Raw genomic sequence first — 21,977 nt, 5'->3', positions numbered from 1 at the left:
AACGCCAAAGTATGAGCCAGATGATTGCAAATACCAGAACTAACCCAGACATAACCAGAGTTATCCTCTAAAATACTTATCGGAACCAGCCCCTATTGACTATTTCAGTGTGGTACCACATTACTACGTGTTCCAAACGAGAAAAGGGCCAGGGTCTGGCCAACAAGTGTGCGAAAAACGCGAAAGTATGAGCCAGATGGTTTCAAATACCAAAACTAACACAGACATAACCAGCGTTATCCTCTAAAATACTAATCGGAACCAGCTTTTATTGACTGTTTCTGTGTGGTACCACATTACTACGTGATCCAAACCAGAAAAAGGCCAGGATCTGGCCTACAAGTATGCGAAAAACGCGAAAGTACGAGCCAGATGAGGACAAATCCCAAACCTACCCGAGACATAACCGGCGTTATCCTCTAAAGTATTTATCGGAACCAGGTTTAATTGAATGTTTCAGTGTGGTACATCTTTACTACGTGGTCCAAGCCAGAAGAAGGCCAGGATGTGGCCAACAAGTATGCGAAAAATGCGAAAGTACGAGCCAGATGAGGGCAAATACCAGACCTAACCGAGACATAACCGGCGTTATCCTCTAAAATATTAATCGCAACCAGGTTTAATTGACTGTTTCGTTGTGGAACCACATTACTGCGGGATCCAAACCAGAAAAAACCCAGGATCTGGCCAAGAAGTATGCGAAAAATGCGAAAGTACAAGCCAGATGAGGGCAAATCCCAGACCAAGCCGAGACATAACCGGCGTTATCCTCTAAAATATTAATCGCAACCAGGTTTAATTGACTGCTTCGGTGTGGTACCGCATTACTACGTGATCCAAACCAGAAAAAGGCCATGATCTGGCCAACAAGTATGCGTAAAACGCGAAAGTACGAGCCAGATGAGGACAAATCCCAGACCTACACGAGACATAACCGGCGTTATCCTCTAAAGTATTAATCGGAACCAGGATTAATTTACTGTTTCAGTGTGGTACCTCTTTACTACGTGGTCCAAGCCAGAAGAAGGCCAGGATGTGGCCAACAAGTATGCGAAAAATGCGAAAGTATGAGCCAGATGAGGACAAATCCCAGACCAAACCGAGACATAACCGGCGTTATCCTCTAAAATATTAATCGCAACCAGGATTAATTGGCTGCTTCGGTGTGGTACCGCATTACTACGTGATCCAAACTAGAAAAGGGCCATGATCTGGCCAACAAGTATGCGAAAAATGCGAAAGTATGAGCCAGATGATTGCAAATACCAGAACTATGCCTGACATAACCAGCGTTAACCTCTAAAATACGAATCGGAACATGCTTTTAATGACTGTTTCAGTGTGGCAACACATTACTACGAGATCCAAACCAGAAAAATCCCAGGATCGGGCCAAGAAGTATGCGAAAAATGCGAAAGTACAAGCCAGATGAGGGCAAATCCCAGACCAAACCGAGACATAACCGGCGTTATCCTCTAAAATATTAATCGCAACCAGGTTTAATTGACTGCTTCGGTGTGGTACCGCATTACTACGTGATCCAAACCAGAAAAAGGCCATGATCTGGCCAACAAGTATGCGAAAAACGCGAAAGTACGAGCCAGATGAGGACAAATCCCAGGCCTACCCGAGACATAACCGGCGTTATCCTCTAAAGTATTAATCGGAACCAGGTTTAATTTACTGTTTCAGTGTGGTACCTCTTTACTACGTGGTCCAAGCCAGAAGAAGGCCAGGATGTGGCCAACAAGGATGCGAAAAATGCGAAAGTACGAGCCAGATGAGGGCAAATACCAGACCTAACCGAGACATAACCGGCGTTATCCTCTAAAATGTTAATCGCAACCAGGTTTAATTGACTGTTTCGTTGTGGAACCACATTACTGCGGGATCCAAACCAGAAAAAACCCGGGATCTGGCCAACAAGTATGCGAAAAATGCGAAAGTACGATCCAGATGAGGGCAAATCCCAGACCTAACCGAGACATAACCGGCGTTATCCTCTAAAATATTATTCGCAACCAGGTTTAATTGACTGTTTCGGTGTGGTACCACATTACTACGTGGTCCAAACCAGAAAAAGGCAAAGGATCCTGCCAACAAGTATGCGAAAAACGCGAAAGTATGAGCCAGATGATTGCAAATACCAGAACTAACACAGACATAACCTGCGTTATCCTCTAAAATACTAATCGGAACCAGCTTTTATTGACTGTTACAGTGTGGTACCACATTACTACGTGATCCAAACCAGAAAAAGGCCAGGATCTGGCCAACAAGTATGCGAAAAACGCGAAAGTACGAGCCAGATGAAGACAAATCCCAGACCTACCCGAGACATAACCGGCGTTATCCTCTAAAATATTAATCGCTACCAGGTTTAATTGACTGTTTCGTTGTGGAACCACATTACTACGGGATCCAAACCAGAAAAAAACCCAGGATCTGGCCAACAAGTATGCGCAAAATGCGAAAGTACGAGCCAGATGAGGACAAATCCCAGACCAAACCGAGACATAACCGGCGTTATCCTCTAAAATATTAATCGCAACCAGGTTTAATTGACTGCTTCGATGTGGTACCGCATTACTACGTGATCCAAACCAGAAAAAGGCCATGATCTGGCCAACAAGTATGCGAAAAATGCGAAAGTATGAGCCAGATGAGGGCAAATACCAGACCTAACCGAGACATAACCGGCGTTATCCTCTAAAATACTAATCGGAACCAGCTTCTTTTGACTGTTTCAGTGTGGTACAACATTACTACGTGATCCAAACCAGAAAAAGGCAAAGGATCCTGCCAACAAGTATGCGAAAAACGCGAAAGTATGAGCCAGATGATTGCAAATACCAGAACTAACACAGACATAACCTGCGTTATCCTCTAAAATACTAATCGGAACCAGCTTTTATTGACTGTTACAGTGTGGTACCACATTACTACGTGATCCAAACCAGAAAAAGGCCAGGATCTGGCCAACAAGTATGCGAAAAACGCGAAAGTACGAGCCAGATGAGGACAAATCCCAGACCTACCCGAGACATAACCGGCGTTATCCTCTAAAATATTAATCGCTACCAGTTTAATTGACTGTTTCGGTGTGGAACCTCATTACTACGGGATCCAAAACAGAAAAAACCCAGGATCTGGTCAACAAGTATGCGAAAAACGCCAAAGTATGAGCCAGATGATTGCAAATACCAGAACTAACCCAGACATAACCAGCGTTATCCTCTAAAATACTTATCGGAACCAGCCTCTATTGACTATTTCAGTGTGGTACCACATTACTACGTGTTCCAAACGAGAAAAGGGCCAGGGTCTGGCCAACAAGTGTGCGAAAAACGCGAAAGTATGAGCCAGATGGTTTCAAATACCAGAACTAACACAGACATAACCAGCGTTATCCTCTAAAATACTAATCGGAACCAGCTTTTATTGACTGTTTCAGTGTGGTACCACATTACTACGTGATCCAAACCAGAAAAAGGCCGGAATCTGGCCTACAAGTATGCGAAAAACGCGAAAGTACGAGCCAGATGATTGCAAATACCAGAACTATGCCTGACATAACCAGCGTTAACTTCTAAAATACGAATCGGAACATGCTTTTAATGACTGTTTCAGTGTGGCTACACATTACTACGAGATCCAAACCAGAAAAATCCCAGGATCGGGCCAACAAGTATGCGCAAAATGCGAAAGTACGAGCCAGATGAGGGCAAATCCCAGACCAAACCGAGACATAACCGGCGTTATCCTCTAATATATTAATCGCAACCAGGTTTAATTGACTGCTTCGGTGTGGTACCGCATTACTACGTGATCCAAACCAGAAAAAACCCAGGATCTGGCCACAAGTATGCGAAAAATACGAAAGTACGAGCCAGATGAGGACAAATCCCAGACCTACCCGAGACATAACCGGCGTTATCCTCTAAAGTATTGATCGGAACCAGGTTTAATTTACTGTTTCAGTGTGGTACCTCTTTACTACGTGGTCCAAGCCAGAAGAAGGCCAGGATGTGGCCAACAAGTATGCGAAAAATGCGAAAGTACGAGCCAGATGAGGGCAAATACCAGACCTAACCGAGACATAACCGTCGTTATCCTCTAAAATGTTAATCGCAACCAGGTTTAATTGACTGTTTCGTTCTGGAACCACATTACTGCGGGATCCAAACCAGAAAAAACCCAGGATCTGGCCAACAAGTATGCGAAAAATGCGAAAGTACGATCCAGATGAGGGCAAATCCCAGACCTAACCGAGACATAACCGGCGTTATCCTCTAAAATATTATTCGCAACCAGGTTTAATTGACTGTTTCGGTGTGGTACCACATTACTACGTGGTCCAAGCCAGAAAAAGGCCAGGATCTGGCCAACAAGTATGCGAAAAACGCGAAAGTACGAGCCAGATGAGGACAAATCCCAGACCAAACCGAGACATAACCGGCGTTATCCTATAAAATATTAATCGCAACCAGGTTTAATTGACTGCTTCGGTGTGGTACCGCCTTACTACGTGATTCAAACCAGAAAAAGGCCATGATCTGGCCAACAAGTATGCGAAAAATGCGAAAGTATCAGCCAGATGAGGGCAAATACCAGACCTAACCGAGACATAACCGGCGTTATCCTCTAAAATACTAATCGGAACCAGCACTTATTGACTGTTACAGTGTGGTACCACATTACTACGTGATCCAAACCAGAAAAAGGCCAGGATCTGCCCAACAAGTATGCGAAAAACGCGAAAGTACGAGCCAGATGGTTTCAAATACCAGAACTAACACAGACATAACCAGCGTTATCCTCTAAAATACTAATTGGAACCAGCTTTTATTGACTGTTTCAGTGTGGTACCACATTACTACGTGATCCAAACCAGAAAAAGGCCGGAATCTGGCCTACAAGTATGCGAAAAACGCGAAAGTACGAGCCAGATGTGGACAAATCCCAGACCTATCCGAGACATAACCGGCGTTATCCTCCAAAATATTAATCTCAACCAGGTTTAATTGTCTGTTTCGTTGTGGAACCACATTACTACGGGATCCAAACCAGAAAAAACCCAGGATCTGGCCAACAAGTATGCGTAAAACGCGAAAGTACGAGCCAGATGAGGACAAATCCCAGACCTACCCGAGACATAACCGGCATTATCCTTTAAAATATTAATCGCAACCACTTTAATTGACTGTTTCGGTGTGGAACCTCATTACTACGGGATCCAAAACAGAAAAAACCCAGGATCTGGTCAACAAGTATGCGAAAAACGCCAAAGTATGAGCCAGATGATTGCAAATACCAGAACTAACCCAGACATAACCAGCGTTATCCTCTAAAATACTTATCGGAACCAGCCTCTATTGACTATTTCAGTGTGGTACCACATTACTACGTGTTCCAAACGAGAAAAGGGCCAGGGTCTGGCCAACAAGTGTGCGAAAAACGCGAAAGTATGAGCCAGATGGTTTCAAATACCAGAACTAACACAGACATAACCAGCGTTATCCTCTAAAATACTAATCGGAACCAGCTTTTATTGACTGTTTCAGTGTGGTACCACATTACTACGGGATCCAAACCAGAAAAAACCCAGGATCTGGCCAACAAGTATGCGCAAAATGCGAAAGTACGAGCCAGATGAGGGCAAATCCCAGACCAAACCGAGACATAACCGGCGTTATCCTATAAAATATTAATCGCAACCAGGTTTAATTGACTGCTTCGGTGTGGTACCGCCTTACTACGTGATTCAAACCAGAAAAAGGCCATGATCTGGCCAACAAGTATGCGAAAAATGCGAAAGTATCAGCCAGATGAGGGCAAATACCAGACCTAACCGAGACATAACCGGCGTTATCCTCTAAAATACTAATCGGAACCAGCACTTATTGACTGTTACAGTGTGGTACCACATTACTACGTGATCCAAACCAGAAAAAGGCCAGGATTTGGCCAACAAGTATGCGAAAAACGCGAAAGTACGAGCCAGATGGTTTCAAATACCAGAACTAACACAGACATGACCAGCGTTATCCTCTAAAATACTAATCGGAACCAGCTTTTATTGACTGTTTCAGTGTGGTACCACATTACTACGTGATCCAAACCAGAAAAAGGCCGGAATCTGGCCTACAAGTATGCGAAAAACGCGAAAGTACGAGCCAGATGAGGACAAATCCCAGACCTATCCGAGACATAACCGGCGTTATCCTCCAAAATATTAATCTCAACCAGGTTTAATTGTCTGTTTCGTTGTGGAACCACATTACTACGGGATCCAAACCAGAAAAAACCCAGGATCTGGCCAACAAGTATGCGTAAAACGCGAAAGTACGAGCCAGATGAGGACAAATCCCAGACCTACCCGAGACATATCCGGCGTTATCCTTTAAAATATTAATCGCAACCACTTTAATTGACTGTTTCGGTGTGGAACCTCATTACTACGGGATCCAAAACAGAAAAAACCCAGGATCTGGTCAACAAGTATGCGAAAAACGCCAAAGTATGAGCCAGATGATTGCAAATACCAGAACTAACCCAGACATCACCAGTGTTATCCTCTAAAATACTTATCGGAACCAGCCTCTATTGACTATTTCAGTGTGGTACCACATTACTACGTGTTCCAAACGAGAAAAGGGCCAGGGTCTGGCCAACAAGTGTGCGAAAAACGCGAAAGTATGAGCCAGATGGTTTCAAATACCAGAACTAACACAGACATAACCAGCGTTATCCTCTAAAATACTAATCGGAACCAGCTTTTATTGACTGTTTCAGTGTGGTACCACATTACTACGTGATCCAAACCAGAAAAAGGCCGGAATCTGGCCTACAAGTATGCGAAAAACGCGAAAGTACGAGCCAGATGAGGACAAATCCCAGACCTACCCGAGACATAACCGGCGTTATCCTCTAAAGTATTAATCGGAACCAGGTTTAATTGACTGTCTCAGTGTGGTACCTCTTTACTACGTGGTCCAAGCCAGAAGAAGGCCAGGATGTGGCCAACAAGTATGCGAAAAATGCGAAAGTACGATCCAGATGAGGGCAAATCCCAGAACTAACCCAGACATAACCAGCGTTATCCTCTAAAATACTAATCGGAACCTGCTTCCATTGACCGTTTCAGTGTGGTACAACATTACTGCGTGATCCGAACCAGAAAAAGGCTAGGATCAGGCCATCAAGTAAGCGAAAAACGCGAAAGTACGAGCCACATGAGGGAAAATCCCAGACCTAACCCAGACATAACCGGCGTTATCCGCTAAAATATTAATCGCAACCAGGTTTAATTGTCTGGTTCGTTGTGGAACCACATTACTGCGGGATCCAAACCAGAAAAAACCCAGGATCTGGCCAACAAGTATGCGCAAAATGCGAAAGTACGAGCCAGATGAGGGCAAATCCCAGACCAAACCAAGACATAACCGGCGTTATCCTCTAAAATATTAATCGCAACCAGGTTTAATTGACTGCTTCGGTGTGGTACCGCATTACTACGTGATCCAAACCAGAAAAAGGCCATGATCTGGCCAACAAGTATGCGAAAAATGCGAAAGTATGAGCCAGATGAGGGCAAGTGCCAGACCTAACAGAGACATAACCGGCGTTATCCTCTAAAATACTAATCGGAACCAGCTTCTATTGCCTGTTTCAGTGTGGTACAACATTACTACGTGGTCCAAGCCAGAAGAAGGCCAGGATGTGGCCAACAAGTATGCGAAAATTCGAAAGTACGAGCCAGATGAGGGCAAATACCAGACCTAACCGAGACATAACCGGCGTTATCCTCTAAAATATTAATCGCAACCAGGTTTAATTGACTGTTTCGTTGTGGAACCACATTACTACGTGGTCCAAGCCAGAAGAAGGCCAGGATGTGGCCAACAAGTATGCGAAAAATGCGAAAGTACGACACAGATGAGGGCAAATCCCAGAACTAACCCAGACATAACCAGCGTTATCCTCTAAAATACTAATCGGAACCAGCCTCTATTGACTATTTCAGTGTGGTACAACATTACTACTTGATCCAAACCAGAAAAAGGCCAGGATCTGGCCAACAAGTATGCGAAAAACGCGAAAGTACGAGCCAGATGAGGACAAATCCCAGACCTACCCGAGACATAACCGGCGTTATCCTCTAAAATATTAATCGCAACCAGTTTAATTGACTGTTTCGGTGTGGAACCTCATTACTACGGGATCCAAAACAGAAAAAACCCAGGATCTGGTCAACAAGTATGCGAAAAACGCCAAAGTATGAGCCAGATGGTTGCAAATACCAGAACTAACCCAGATATAACCAGCGTTATCCTCTAAAATACTTATCGGAACCAGCCTCTATTGACTATTTCAGTGTGGTACCACATTACTACGTGTTCCAAACGAGAAAAGGGCCAGGGTCTGGCCAACAAGTGTGCGAAAAACGCGAAAGTATGAGCCAGATGGTTTCAAATACCAGAACTAACACAGACATAACCAGCGTTATCCTCTAAAATACTAATCGGAACCAGCTTTTATTGACTGTTTCAGTGTGGTACCACATTACTACGTGATCCAAACCAGAAAAAGGCCGGAATCTGGCCTACAAGTATGCGAAAAACGCGAAAGTACGAGCCAGATGAGGACAAATCCCAGACCTACCCGAGACATAACCGGCGTTATCCTCTAAAGTATTAATCGGAACCAGGTTTAATTGACTGTTTCAGTGTGGTACCTCTTTACTACGTGGTCCAAGCCAGAAGAAGGCCAGGATGTGGCCAACAAGTATGCGAAAAATGCGAAAGTACGATCCAGATGAGGGCAAATCCCAGAACTAACCCAGACATAACCAGCGTTATCCTCTAAAATACTAATCGGAACCTGCTTCCATTGACCGTTTCAGTGTGGTACGACATTACTGCGTGATCCGAACCAGAAAAAGGCTAGGATCAGGCCATCAAGTAAGCGAAAAACGCGAAAGTACGAGCCACATGAGGGAAAATCCCTGACCTAACCCAGACATAACCGGCGTTATCCTCTAAAATATTAATCGCAACCAGGTTTAATTGACTGCTTCGGTGTGGTACCGCATTACTACGTGATCCAAACCAGAAAAAGGCCACGATCTGGCCAACAAGTATGCGAAAAATGCGAAAGTATGAGCCAGATGAGGGCAAGTACCAGACCTAACAGAGACATAACCGGCGTTATCCTCTAAAATACTAATCGGAACCAGCTTCTATTGCCTGTTTCAGTGTGGTACAACATTACTACGTGATCCAACCCAGAAAAAGGCAAAGGATCTGGCCAACAAGTATGCGAAAAACGCGAAAGTATGAGCCAGATGATTGCAAATACCAGAACTAACACAGACATAACCTGCGTTATCCGCTAAAATACTAATCGGAACCAGCTTTTATTGACTGTTACAGTGTGGTACCACATTACTACGTGATCCAAACCAGAAAAAGGCCAGGATCTGGCCAACAAGTATGCGAAAAACGCGAAAGTCGAGCCAGATGAGGACAAATCCCAGACCTACCCGAGACATAACCGGCGTTATCCTCTAAAATATTAATCGCAACCAATCTAATTGCCTGCTTCGGTGTGGAACCTCATTACTACGGGATCCAAAACAGAAAAAACCCAGGGTCTGGGCAACAAGTGTGCGAAAAACGCGAAAGTATGAGCCAGATGGTTTCAAATACCAGAACTAACACAGACATAACCAGCGTTATCCTCTAAAATACTTATCGGAACCAGCTTCTATTGACTGTTTCGGTGTGGAACCACATTACTACGGGATCCAAACCAGAAAAAAACCCGGGATATGGCCAACAAGTATGCGAAAAATGCGTAGGTATGAGCCAGATGAGGACAAATCCCAGACCTACCCGAGACATAACCGGCGTTATCCTCTAAAATATTAATCGCAACCAATCTAATTGCCTGCTTCGGTGTGGAACCTCATTACTACGGGATCCAAAACAGAAAAAACCCAGGGTCTGGGCAACAAGTGTGCGAAAAACGCGAAAGTATGAGCCAGGTGGTTTCAAATACCAGAACTAACACAGACATAACCAGCGTTATCCTCTGTAATACTTATCGGAACCAGCTTCTATTGACTGTTTCGGTGTGGAACCACATTACTACGGGATCCAAACCAGAAAAAAACCCGGGATATGGCCAACAAGTATGCGAAAAATGCGTAGGTATGAGCCAGATGAGGGCAAATACCAGACCTAACCCAGACATAACCGGCGTTATCCGCTAAAATATTAATCTCAACCAGGTTTAACTGACTGTTTCGTTGTGGAGCCACGTTACTACGGGATCCAAAACAGAGAAAACCCAGGATCTGGCCAACAGGTATGCGAAAAATGCGAAAGTATGAGCCAGATGATTGCAAATACTAGTACTAACCCAGACATCACCAGCGTTATCCTCTAAAATATTAATCGCAACCAGGTTTAATTGACTGTTTCGGTGTGGTACCGCATTACTACGTGATCCAAACCAGAGAAAGGCCAGGATCTGGCCAACAAGGATGAGAAAAATGCGAAAGTACGAGCCAGATGAGGGCAAATCCCAGCCCTAACCGAGACATAACCGGCGTTATCCTCTAAAATATTAATCGCATCCAGTTTAATTGACTGTTTCGGTGTGGAACCACATTACTACGGGATCCACACCGGAAAGAACCCAGGATCTGGCCAACAAGTATGCGAAAAAAGCGAAAGTATGTGCCAGATGATAGCAAATACCAGAACTAACCCAGACATAACCAGCGTTATCATCTAAAATACATATCGGAACCAGCTTCTATTGACTGTTTCAGTGTGGTACCACATTACTACGTGATCCAAACACAGAAAAGGGCCAGGGTCTGGCCAACAAGTATGCGAAAAATGCGGAAGTCCCAGCCAGATGAGGGCAAATACCAGACCTAACCGAGACATAACCGGCGTTATCCTCTAAAATATTAATCGCAACCAGCTTCTATTGACTGTTTCGGTGTGGTACCGCATTACTACGTGATCCAAACCAGAGAAAGGCCAGGATCTGGCCAAGAAGGATGAGAAAATTGCGAATATATGATCCAGATGATTGGTAATACCAGAACTAACCCTGACATAACCAGCGTTATCCTCTAAAATACGAATCGGAACATGCTTTTAATGACTGTTTCAGTGTGGTAACACATTACTACGAGATCCAAACCAGAAAAATCCCAGGACCGGGCCAACAAGAATGCGAGAAACGCGAAAGTACGAGCCACATGAGGGAAAATCCCCGACCTAACCCAGACATAACCGGCGTTATCCTCTAAAATACTGATCGGAACCAGCTTCTATTGACTGTTTCAGTGTGGTACCACATTACTACGTGATCCAAACCAGAAAAAGGCCAGGATCTGGCCAACAAGTATGCGAAAACCGTGAAAGTACGAGCCAGATCAGGACAAATCCCAGACCTACCCGAGACATAACCGGCGTTATCCTCTAAAATATTAATCTCAACCAGGTTTAATTGACTGTTTCGTTGTGGAACCACAATACTACGGGATCCAAACCAGAAAAAACCCAGGATCTGGCCAACAAGAATGCGAAAAATGCGAAAGTATGAGCCAGATGACTGCAAATACCAGAACTAACCCAGACATAAGCGGCGTTATCCCCTAAAATGTTAATCGCAACCAGGTTTAATTGACTGTTTCGGTGTGGTACCGCATTACTACGTGATCCAAACCAGAAAAAGCCCAGGATCTGGCCAACAAGTCTGCGAAAAACGTGAAAGTACGAGTCAGATGAGGAAAAATCCCAGACCTAGCCGAGACATAACCGGCGTTATCCTCTAAAATATTGATCGCAACCAGTTTAATTGACTGTTTCGGTGTGGAACCACATTACTGCGGGATCGAAACCAGAAAAAACGCAGGATCTGGCCAACACGTATGCGAAAAATGCGAAAGTACGATCCAGATGAGGGCAAATCCCAGACCTAACCGAGACATAACCGGCGTTATCCTCTAGAATATTAATCGCAACCAGGTTTAATTGACTGTTTCGGTGTGGTACCGCATTACTACGTGATCCAAGCCAGAAAAAGGCCAGGATCTGGCCAACAAGAATGCGAAACATGCGAAAGTACGCGCCAGATGAGGGCAAATACCAGACCTAACCGAGACATTACCGGCATTATCCTCTAAAATATTAATCGCAACCAGATTTAATTGACTGTTTCGGTGTGGTACCGCATCACTACGGGATCCAAACCAGAAAAAACCGAGGATCTGGCCAACAACTATGAGAAAAATGCGAAAGTATGAGCATGATGATTGCAAATACCAGAACTAACTCTGACATAACCAGCGTTATCCTCTAAAATACGAATCGGAACATGCTTTTAATGACTGTTTCAGTGTGGTAACACATTACTACGTGATCCAAACCAGAAAATGGCCAGGATCTGGCCAACTACTATGAGAAAAACGCGAAAGTATGAGCCAGATGATTGCAAATACCAGACCTAACCCAGACATAACCGGCGTTATCCGCTAAAATATTAATCTCAACCAGGTTTAATTGACTGTTTCGTTGTGGTACCACATTACTACGGGATCCAAAACAGAGAAAACCCAGGATCTGGCCAACAGGTATGCGAAAAATGCGAAAGTATGAGCCAGATGGTTGCAAATACCAGAACTAACCCAGACATAACCAGCGTGATCCTCTAAAATATTAATCGCAACCAGGTTTAATTGACTGTTTCGGTGTGGTAACGCACTACTACGCGATCCAAACCAGAAAAAGCCCAGGATCTGGCCAACAAGTATGCGAAAAATGCCAAAGTACGAGCCAGATGAGGGCAAATCCCAGACCTAACCGAGACATAACCGGCGTTATCCTCTAAAATATTAATCGCAACCAGGTTTAATTGACTGATTCGGTGTGGTGACGCATTACTACGTGATCCAAACCAGAAAAAGACCAAGATCTGGCCAACAAGTATGCGAAAAATGCGAAAGTACGAGCCAGATGAGGGCAAATACCAGACCTAGCCCAGACATTACCGGCATTATCCTCTAAAATATTAATCGCAACCAGATTTAATTGACTGTTTCGGTGTGGTACCGCATTACTACGTGATCCAAACCAGAAAAAGCCCAGGATCTGGCCAACAAGTATGCGAAAAAAGCGAAAGTATGTGCCAGATGATAGCAAATACCTGAACTAACCCAGACATAACCAGCGTTATCCTCTAAAATACATATCGGAACCAGCTTCTATTGACTGTTTCAGTGTGGTACCACATTACTACGTGATCCAAACCAGAAAAGGGCCAGGGTCTGGCCAACAAGTATGCGAAAAATGCGAAAGTCCCAGCCAGATGAGGGCAAATACCAGACCTAACCGAGACATAACCCGCGTTATCCTCTAAAATATTAATCGCAACCAGGTTCAATTGACTGTTTCGGTGTGGAACCACATTACTACGGGATCCAAACCAGAAAAAACCCAGGATCTGGCCAACAACTATGAGAAAAACGCGAAAGTACGAGCCAGATGGGGGTAAATCCTAGACCTAACCGAGACACACCCAGCGTTATCCTCTAAAATATTAATCGCAACCAGGTTTAATTGACTGTTTCGGTGTTGTACCGCACTACTACGGGATCCAAACCAGAAAGAGGCCAGGATCAGGCCAACAAGAATGCGAAAAAAGCGAAAGTACGAGCCAGATGTGGGCAAATCCCAGAGCTACCCGAGACATAACCGGCGTTATCCTGTAAAATATTAATCTGAACCAGGTTTAATTGACTGTTTCGTTGTGGAACCACATTACTACGGGATCGAAACCAGACAAAACCCAGGATCTGGCCAACAAGTATGCGAAAAATGCGAAAGCATGAGCCAGATGATTGCAAATACCAGAACTAACCCAGACGTAACCGGCGTTATCCCCTAAAATATTAATCGCAACCAGGTTTAATTGACTGTTTCGGTGTGGTACCGCATTACTTCGTGATCCAAACCAGATAAAGGCCAGGATCTGGCCAACAAGTATGCGAAAAATGTGAAAGTACGAGTCAGATGAGGACAAATCCCAGACCTAGCCGAGTCATAACCGGCGTTATCCTCTAAAATATTGATCGCAACCAGTTTAATTGACTGTTTCGGTGTGGAACCTCATTACTACGTTATCCAAACCAGATAAAGCCCAGGATCTGGCCAACAAGTATGAGGAAAATGCGAAAGTTCGAGCCAGATGAGGGCAAGTACCAGACCTAACCCAGACAAAACCGGCGTTATCCCCTAAAATATTAATCGCAACCAGGTATAATTGACTGTTTCGGTGTGGTACCGCATTGCTACGATGATCCAAACCAGAAAGAGGCCAGGATCTGGCTAACAAGTATGCGAAAAATGCGAAAGTACGATCCGGATGAGGGCAAATCCCAGACCTAACCGAGACATAACCGGCGTTATCCTCTAAAATATTAATCGCAACAAGGTTTAATTGACTGTTTCGTTGTGGAACCACATTACTGCGGGATCCAAACCAGAGAAAACGCAGGATCTGGCCAACAAGTATGCGAAAAATGCTAAAGTACGATCCAGATGAGGGCAAATCCCAGACCTAACCGAGACATAACCGGCGTTATCCTCTAAAATATTAATCGCAACCAGGTTTATTTGACTGTTTCGGTGTGGTACCGCATTACTACGTGATCCAAACCAGAAAAAGGCCAGGATCTGGCCAGCAAGTATCCGAAAAATGCGAAATTATGAGCTAGATGATTGCAAATACCAGAACTATGCCTGACATAAACAGCGTTATCCTCTAAAACACGAATCAGAACATGTTTTTAATGACTGCTTCAGTGTGGTACCACATCACTACGTGATCCAAACCAGAAAAAGGCCAGGATCTGGCCAAAAAGTATGCGAAACATGCGAAAGTACGAGCCAGATGTGGGCAAACACCAGACCTAACCCAGACATAACCGGCGTTATCCTCTAAAATATTAATCGCAACCAGGTTTAATTGACTGTTTCGGTGTGGTACCGCATTACTACGTGATCCAAACCAGAGAAAGGCCAGGATCTGGCCAACAAGGATGAGAAAAATGCGAAAGTATGAGCATGATGATTGCAAATACCAGAACTAACCCTGACATAACCAGCGTTATCCTCTAAAATACGAATCGGAACATGCTTTTAATGACTGTTTCAGTGTGGTAACACATTACTACGTGATCCAAACCAGAAACATCCCAGGATCGGGCCAACAAGAATGCGAAAAATGCGAAAGTGCGAACCAGATGAGGGAAAATCTGAGACCTAACCGAGACGTAACCGGCGTTATCCCCTAAAATATTAATCGCAACCAGGTTTAATTGACTGTTTCGGTGTGGAACCACATTACTACGGAATCCAAACCAGAAAAAACTCAGGATCTGGCCGACAAGTATTCGACAAATGCGATAGTATGAGCCAGGGGAGGGCAAATACCAGACTTAACACAGACATAACCTGCGTTATCCTCTAAAATATTAATCGCAACCGGGTTTAATTGACTGTTTCCGTGTGGAACCACATTACTACGGGATCCAAACCAGAAAAAACCCAGGATCTGGCCAACAACTATGAGAAAAACGCGAAAGTATGAGCCAGATGATTGCAAATACCAGAACTATCCCAGGCATAAACAGCGTTATCCTCTAACATATTATTCGCAACCAGGTTTAATTGACTGTTTCGGTGTGGTACCACATTACTACGTGGTCCAAGCCAGAAAAAGGCCAGGATCTGGCCAACAAGAATGCGAAAAATGCGAAAGTGCGCGCCAGATGAGGGCAAATACCAGACCTAACCGAGACATTACCGGCATAATCCTCTAAAATATTAATCGCAACCAGATTTAATTGACTGTTTCGGTGTGGTACCGCATTACTACGTGATCCTAACCAGAAAAAGGCCAGGATCTGGCCAACAACTATGCGAAAAAGCGAAAGTATGAGCCAGATGATTGCAAATACCAGAACTATCCCAGACATAAACAGCGTTATCCTCTAAAATATTATTCGCAACCAGGTTTAATTGACTGTTTCAGTCTGGAGCCACTTTACTACGTGGACCAAGCCAGAAGAAGGCCGGGATCTGGCCATCAAGTATGCGAAAAATGCGAAGGTCCGAACCAGATGAGGGCAAATACCAGACCTAACCGAGACATAACCGGCGTTATCCTCCAAAATATTAATCGCAACCAGGTTCAATTGACTGTTTCGGTGTGGAACCACATTACTACGGGATCCAAACCAGAAAAAACCCAGGCTCTGGCCAACAACTATGAGAAAAACGCGAAAGTATGAGCCAGATGATTGCAAATACCAGAACTATCCCAGGCATAACCAGCGTTATCCTCTAAAATATTATTCGCATCCAGGTTTAATTGACTGTTTCGGTGTGGTACCACATTACTACGTGGTCCAAGAGAGAAAAAGGCCAGGATCTGGCCAACAAGAATACGAAAAATGCGAAAGTATGCGCCAGATGAGGGCAAATATTAGACCTAACCGAGACGTAACCGGCGTTATCCCCTAAAATATTAATCGCAACCAGGTTTAATTGACTGTTTCGGTGTGGAACCACATTACTACGGGATCCAAACCAGAAAAAACCGAGGATCTGGCCAACAACTATGAGAAAAATGCGAAAGTATGAGCATGATGATTGCAATTACCAGAACTAACTCTGACATAACCAGCGTTATCCTCTAAAATACGAATCGGAACATGCTTTTAATGACTGTTTCAGTCTGGTAACACATTACTACGTGATCCAAACCAGAAAATGGCCAGGATCTGGCCAACTACTATGAGAAAAACGCGAAAGTATGTGCCAGATGATAGCAAATACCAGAACTAACCCAGACATAACCAGCGTTATCCTTTAAAATACTTATCGGAACCAGCTTCTATTGACTGTTTCGGTGTGGAACCACATTACTACGGGATCCAAACCAGAAAAAAAACCAGGATATGGCCAACAAGTATGCGAAAAATGCGAAGGTATGAGCCAGATGAGGGCAAATACCAGACCTAACCCAGACATAACCGGCGTTATCCGCTAAAATATTAATCTCAACCAGGTTTAATTGACTGTTTCGTTGTGGTACAACATTACTACGGGATCCAAAACAGAGAAAACCCAGGATCTGGCCAACAGGTATGCGAAAAATGCGAAAGTATGAGCCAGATGGTTGCAAATACCAGAACTAACCCAGACATAACCAGCGTTATCCTCTAAAATATTAATCGCAACCAGGTTTAATTGACTGTTTCGGTGTGGTACCGCATTACTACGTGATCCAAACCAGAGAAAGGCCAGGATCTGGCCAACAAGGATGAGAAAAATGCGAAAGTACGAGCCAGATAAGGGCAAATCCCAGACCTAACCGAGACATAACCGGCGTTATCCTCTAAAATATTAATCGCAACCAGTTTCAATTGACTGTTTCGGTGTGGTAACGCATTACTACGTGATCCAAACCAGAAAAAACCCAGGATCTGGCCAACAACTATGAGAAAAACGCGAAAGTATGAGCCAGATGATTGCAAATACCAGACCTAGCCCAGACATTACCGGCATTATCCTCTAAAATATTAATCGCAACCAGATTTAATTGACTGTTTCGGTGTGGTACCGCATTACTACGTGATCCAAACCAGAAAAAACCCAGGATCTGGCCAACAACTATGAGAAAAACGCGAAAGTATGAGCCAGATGATTGCAAATACCAGAACTATCCCAGGCATAAACAGCGTTATCCTCTAAAATATTATTCGCAACCAGGTTTAATTGACTGTTTCGGTGTGGTACCACATTACTACGTGGTCCAAGCCAGAAAAAGGCCAGGATCTGGCCAACAAGAATGCGAAAAATGCGAAAGTGCGCGCCAGATGAGGGCAAATACCAGACCTAACCGAGACATTACCGGCATTATCCTCTAAAATATTAATCGCAACCAGATTTAATTGACTGTTTCGGTGTTGTACCGCATTACTACGGGATCCAAACCAGAAAGAGGCCAGGATCAGGCCAACAAGAATGCGAAAAAAGCGAAAGTACGAGCCAGATGTGGGCAAATCCCAGATCTAACCGAGACATAACCGGCGTTATCCTCTAAAATATTAATCTGAACCATGTTTAATTGACTGTTTCGTTGTGGAACCACATTACTACGGGATCGAAACCAGACAAAACCCAGGATCTGGCCAACAAGTATGCGAAAAATGCTAAAGCATGAGCCAGATGATTGCAAATACCAGAACTAACCCAGACGTAACCGGCGTTATCCCCTAAAATATTAATCGCAACCAGGTTTAATTGACTGTTTCGGTGTGGTACCGCATTACTTCGTGATCCAAACCAGAGAAAGGCCAGGATCTGGCCAACAAGTATGCGAAAAATGTGAAAGTACGAGTCAGATGAGGACAAATCCCAGACCTAACCCAGACAAAACCGGCGTTATCCCCTAAAATATTAATCGCAACCAGGTATAATTGACTGTTTCGGTGTGGTACCGCATTGCTACGATGATCCAAACCAGAAAGAGGCCCGGATCTGGCTAACAAGTATGCGAAAAATGCGAAAGTACGATCCGGATGAGGGCAAATCCCAGACCTAACCGAGACATAACCGGCGTTATCCTCTAAAATATTAATCGCAACAAGGTTTAATTGACTGTTTCGTTGTGGAACCACATTACTGCGGGATCCAAACCAGAGACAACGCAGGATCTGGCCTACAAGTATGCGAAAAATGCGAAAGTCCCAGCCAGATGAGGGCAAATACCAGACCTAACCGAGACATAACCCGCGTTATCCTCTAAAATATTAATCGCAACCAGGTTTAATTGACTGTTTCGGTGTTGTACCGCATTACTACGGGATCCAAACCAGAAAGAGGCCAGGATCAGGCCAACAAGAATGCGAAAAAAGCGAAAGTACGAGCCAGATGAGGGCAAATCCCAGACCTAACCGAGACATTACCGGCGTTATCCTCTAAAATATTAACCGCAACCAGATTTAATTGACTGTTTCTGTGTGGTACCGCATTACTACGTGATCCAAACCAGAAAAAGCCCAGGATCTGGCCAACAAGTATGCGAAAAATGCGAAAGTATGTGCCAGATGATAGCAAATACCAGAACTAACCCAGACATAACCAGCGTTATCCTCTAAAATACATATCGGAACCAGCTTCTATTGACTGTTTCAGTGTGGTACCACATTACTACGTGATCCAAACCAGAAAAGGGCCAGGGTCTGGCCAACAAGTATGCGAAAAATGCGAAAGTCCCAGCCAGATGAGGGCAAATACCAGACCTAACCGAGACATAACCCGCGTTATCCTCTAAAATATTAATCGCAACCAGGTTTAATTGACTGTTTCGGTGTTGTACCGCATTACTACGGGATCCAAACCAGAAAGAGGCCAGGATCAGGCCAACAAGAATGCGAAAAAAGTGAAAGTACGAGCCAGATGTGGGCAAATCCCAGACCTAACCGAGACATAACCGGCGTTATCCTCTAAAATATTAATCTGAACCAGGTTTAATTGACTGTTTCGTTGTGGAACCACATTACTACGGGATCGAAACCAGACAAAACCCAGGATCTGGCCAACAAGTATGCGAAAAATGCTAAAGCATGAGCCAGATGATTGCAAATACCAGAACTAACCCAGACGTAACCGGCGTTATCCCCTAAAATATTAATCGCAACCAGGTTTAATTGACTGTTTCGGTGTGGTACCGCATTACTTCGTGATCCAAACCAGAGAAAGGCCAGGATTTGGCCAACAAGTATGCGAAAAATGTGAAAGTACGAGTCAGATGAGGACAAATCCCAGACCTAACCCAGACAAAACCGGCGTTATCCCCTAAAATATTAATCGCAACCAGGTATAATTGACTGTTTCGGTGTGGTACCGCATTGCTACGATGATCCAAACCAGAAAGAGGCCCGGATCTGGCTAACAAGTATGCGAAAAATGCGAAAGTACGATCCGGATGAGGGCAAATCCCAGACCTAACCGAGACATAACCGGCGTTATCCTCTAAAATATTAATCGCAACAAGGTTTAATTGACTGTTTCGTTGTGGAACCACATTACTGCGGGATCCAAACCAGAGACAACGCAGGATCTGGCCTACAAGTATGCGAAAAATGCGAAAGTCCCAGCCAGATGAGGGCAAATACCAGACCTAACCGAGACATAACCCGCGTTATCCTCTAAAATATTAATCGCAACCAGGTTTAATTGACTGTTTCGGTGTTGTACCGCATTACTACGGGATCCAAACCAGAAAGAGGCCAGGATCAGGCCAACAAGAATGCGAAAAAAGCGAAAGTACGAGCCAGATGAGGGCAAATCCCAGACCTAACCGAGACATAACCGGCGTTATCCTCTAAAATATTAATCGCAACCAGGTTTAATTGACTGTTTCGGTGTTGTACCGCATTACTACGGGATCCAAACCAGAAAGAGGCCAGGATCAGGCCAACAAGAATGCGAAAAAAGCGAAAGTACGAGCCAGATGTGGGCAAATCCCAGACCTACCCGAGACATAACCGGCGTTATCCTCTAAAATATTAATCTGAACCAGGTTTAATTGACTGTTTCGTTGTGGAACCACATTACTACGGGATCGAAACCAGACAAAACCCAGGATCTGGCCAACAATTATGCGAAAAATGCTAAAGCATGAGCCAGATGATTGCAAATACCAGAACTAACCCAGACGTAACCGGCGTTATCCCCTAAAATATTAATCGCAACCAGGTTTAATTGACTGTTTCGGTGTGGTACCGCATTACTTCGTGATCCAAACCAGAAAAAGGCCAGGATCTGGCCAACAACTATGCGAAAAAGCGAAAGTATGAGCCAGATGATTGCAAATACCAGAACTATCCCAGACATAAACAGCGTTATCCTCTAAAATATTATTCGCAACCAGGTTTAATTGACTGTTTCAGTCTGGAGCCACTTTACTACGTGGACCCAGCCAGAAGAAGGCCGGGATCTGGCCATCAAGTATGCGAAAAATGCGAAGGTCCGAACCAGATGAGGGCAAATACCAGACCTAACCGAGACATAACCGGCGTTATCCTCCAAAATATTAATCGCAACCAGGTTCAATTGACTGTTTCGGTGTGGAACCACATTACTACGGGATCCAAACCAGAAAAAACCCAGGCTCTGGCCAACAACTATGAGAAAAACGCGAAAGTATGAGCCAGATGATTGCAAATACCAGAACTATCCCAGGCATAACCAGCGTTATCCTCTAAAATATTATTCGCATCCAGGTTTAATTGACTGTTTCGGTGTGGTGGTACCACATTACTACGTGGTCCAAGAGAGAAAAAGGCCAGGATCTGGCCAACAAGAATACGAAAAATGCGAAAGTATGCGCCAGATGAGGGCAAATATTAGACCTAACCGAGACGTAACCGGCGTTATCCCCTAAAATATTAATCGCAACCAGGTTTAATTGACTGTTTCGGTGTGGAACCACATTACTACGGGATCCAAACCAGAAAAAACCGAGGATCTGGCCAACAACTATGAGAAAAATGCGAAAGTATGAGCATGATGATTGCAATTACCAGAACTAACTCTGACATAACCAGCGTTATCCTCTAAAATACGAATCGGAACATGCTTTTAATGACTGTTTCAGTCTGGTAACACATTACTACGTGATCCAAACCAGAAAATGGCCAGGATCTGGCCAACTACTATGAGAAAAACGCGAAAGTATGTGCCAGATGATAGCAAATACCAGAACTAACCCAGACATAACCAGCGTTATCCTTTAAAATACTTATCGGAACCAGCTTCTATTGACTGTTTCGGTGTGGAACCACATTACTACGGGATCCAAACCAGAAAAAAAACCAG

The sequence above is a fragment of the Colletes latitarsis genome, unplaced genomic scaffold (genome assembly GCF_051014445.1).
Source record: "Colletes latitarsis isolate SP2378_abdomen unplaced genomic scaffold, iyColLati1 scaffold0025, whole genome shotgun sequence".
Lineage (NCBI taxonomy): Eukaryota > Metazoa > Arthropoda > Insecta > Hymenoptera > Colletidae > Colletes > Colletes latitarsis.
This window is presented reverse-complemented; position numbering follows the sequence as displayed.